Here is a 3,403-nt window from a genome sequence, read left to right on the forward strand (position 1 = left end):
ATAGAGAGGTGACTGTAAGAGTAGCATTGGCATTCTTTTTTGTCAGAGCTCAAAACATGATATCCCAAATATGGTGCCTTGGCATGCTGAGTATTTTGAGCTGAAAGAAACCCTGAAAGGACCTCAGAAGCAAGAAATGTTCATTGACGAGAGTCTTAAAAAGTTTGAAGTCAACCGGGTGTGGTGGCTCACGCTGTAATTCCAGCACTTTGGGAGGCCAAGGAGTTTGAGACCAGCCTGGCCAACATGGAAAAACTCTGTCTCTACTAAAAATACAAAAATTAGCCGGGCATGGTGGCATGTGCCTGTAATCCCAGCTACTCAGGAGGCTGAGGCGGGAGAATTGCTTGAACCTGGAGACAGAGGTTGCAGTGAGCCGAGATCGTGCTACTGCACTCCAGTCTGGGTGACAGAGTGAGTTTCTGTCTAAGAAAAAAAAGAAAAAAGAATGAGCTCTGTTAAATACATAAATATATAAAAGTCAATAAAACATGCTGCTGAGAACTCTCAAATGTTTAGAAGGAAAGGGCTACAAAATACCAACTATGGTAGTGATCTTGTGACTACTGTCATTATGTTCATTAATAATTTTCTCATGAGGCTGGGTGTGGTAGCTCACACCTGTAGTCCCAACACTTTGGGAGGCTGAGGCAGGAGGATTGCTTGATGCCAGGGGTTCAAGATCAGACTGGGCAACATAGCAAAACCCTGTCTCCAGAAAAAAATAACAACAACAAAAATAGCTGGACATGGTGGCGCATGCCTGTAATTCCAGTTATTTGGGAGGTTGAGGTGGAAGGATCACTTGAGGCCAGGAGTTAGAGGCTGCAGTGAGTCATGATTGTGCCACTGCACTCCAGCCTGGGTGACAGAGCAAGACCTTGTCTCAAAACAATATAATAAGAATTTTATCATGAACATGGTTGCATTACCTCTGCAGTGTGTCCAAGTGGAATGGGACCAGGTTGTGGAGGTTGGAGAGGAACAAGAAAATTATGCTTAGGGATTTCTGTTTTGGTCTGGAAGTCAAAACTTAAAATGGGACCACAGTTTGGGACCTTATCTCAACCCTTGTTAAGATGCCTCATGTGTAAAAATAATGAGGCTATACAAGCTGGGAGGGTCCCACTTAAGAGACTGCTACAAGATCTTGACTTTACAGAAACTGGCTAGTGGCAAAGTTAGAACTTAAACACAGTTCTTCCTGACTCCATTCCCAGCCTTCTTTCTACTACACTACTCTGCCTTTTTGATGCAAAGAAATTCTTTTCACAAATCAAAGGTTTCCTTTAGAAACCTGTGGCACCTGGGAAAAAAATTTTAACTTCCCATGCCATCTGTAGATGCTGGCGCTTGTGGTAAGCAGTGGCAGTTAACATGAGCACTATTATTAGGGAAGGTGTTTATGCCACTTCTCTCCAACCTCGCTGAATGTTTACTCCCCAAATCTCAATAAAGCAAAACTAAATGGATCTGCTACCCATCTCCATAATTCAAGTTGGAAGGACAATTACCAATGAGCAACATCAACAGAAACTCAAAGATCTTCTTTAAACACATCACTCGCCTGAGCTATATTACAAGGAAAATCAGTCTTTTGTACAGGAGAAAAATCTCTGTGAGAAATATGCAGAGGAATAATTTCATTTCTTTGCATCTGCCCTCCTGGTGGGAGGTATCAGGGCTTGGGTAGCCCAAGAAGCTATAGGAAGCATATTACAGAGAGTTAATTTATTCAAAGAAAATCAGAATCAACTAATCAGAAGGAAGGGGAAAATGCATTAATTAAACAGCTTTACTCATGCAGAAAAGCTGCCAGCATGAGCACTTCAAATTACCTGGGCACACCTAATGCATTTGCATTTGCTCGGGAGAAATGTGTTCTGCCCTACAAAGCCACGAACATTTCATAATTCCATTGAGCGAATAACAAAAGGGAATTGACAGCTAAGAACCACCTTCCACACTTGGGGGCTATAGCCTTTTCCTAGGAATTTTTAGCTCAAGTAGAAATGCTCTTCCTGACTAGATGTGGAGAGAGGAAGTTTAAAGTCTTCTGTAAAGTAAAAGGCTAAAAAAGAATCCCCCTCCTCTCTGCCCTTCCAACAAAGGAGGTGGGCTTTTACTGGCAGGAGGCTAACAGCATTCTTTTGTTAGATATTAACATAAAATAAGGCAGTAGAAATGGATGTCCATCAACAGAATTAGAAGGAACTAAGTAAGTTTTAAGAACAAAAGGTTTACTTATTTAAATTACAGGAGTTGAGAAACAGCTGGGAATGCAATTTCTTTCCAGAGTTAAAAAACTACAAATAGTTAAATGTAATTATGTTGCAATATAATTTTATCATTCACATTGAATGTGTATAATCATTCTAACTAAAATAACCCTATGGGCAATACGTAAACATATATTTTATATATTTTATCTTAGCTTTTTTCAACTCAGCTTATTCATCAACTAACTTAATATTTTATTTGCATATTTACTCCTGAGAAAGCTTTCTAATGTGACTTTTAAAGCACCTGATCTTACCCAACGATCACTACCTTAAAAATATTTTAAAGTTGCCTTATGCTTTTTATTACTTTACATCATGTGTTTATATTGCATTTTGCACAATAAAATATACTACAATTAGCAGTAGAGTTTATTAATCTGGGATTTTAGAGTTGAGAAAAATAGAAACGTCTGTTAGAAAACTTCTCAGAAGTTTGTTTTCTACTTCAAAGGAAAACATCAATTTGAAATGCAAATGAATTGTAATAAAACCTAAGGTTTACACAACTTTGGTCTAATTTAATAGATAATGTATATGGTTTATACTCAAAGAGGAAGCTTTAAAAAAATTAATGTATATTGTCACCTAGTGCTTAGTTTAAAATATTCTATAATTTTGTCTAAAATGGCTTATCTGTACAAATTTTGGGATCGAGCTTCTAAACAGATTGATTGTCTTAGACCTACTTGTAAAAGTGCATTCTAGGATTTCTACACCATGAAAGATTGTGGTTAAAATGGTCAAGGATGAACTGTCAATACATATGCACGGTATTTCCTCAGAATCAAAAAGACTAATGAAAGAGAAGTTAGGCAGAAAGTAGGTATTGCAGAGGTCTGGGAGAAACCTTTCCTCTAGATTATGAAAATTTTTGGAAACTCAGCTTTATTTTCACATGATCTGATCACATTCGATAAAGCTTTTTCATGTGTTTTTACTCCCCAAACTAAAATAAACTGCTTTTGTGGAATAACTTTCTATGAATTCCTTTGAATGGTATCATCATTGATGATAGATAACAGACTATCATTTCAAATACTAATTTCAAAGCCACCAGTGAGTGGAGTGGCTGCTTAATTGCAAACACCTTTGCAGAACACTGTTGACCTTCTACTATTTAG

This window comes from Trachypithecus francoisi, unplaced genomic scaffold (genome assembly GCF_009764315.1).
Source record: "Trachypithecus francoisi isolate TF-2019V2 unplaced genomic scaffold, Tfra_2.0 Lachesis_group6, whole genome shotgun sequence".
Classification (NCBI taxonomy): domain Eukaryota; kingdom Metazoa; phylum Chordata; class Mammalia; order Primates; family Cercopithecidae; genus Trachypithecus; species Trachypithecus francoisi.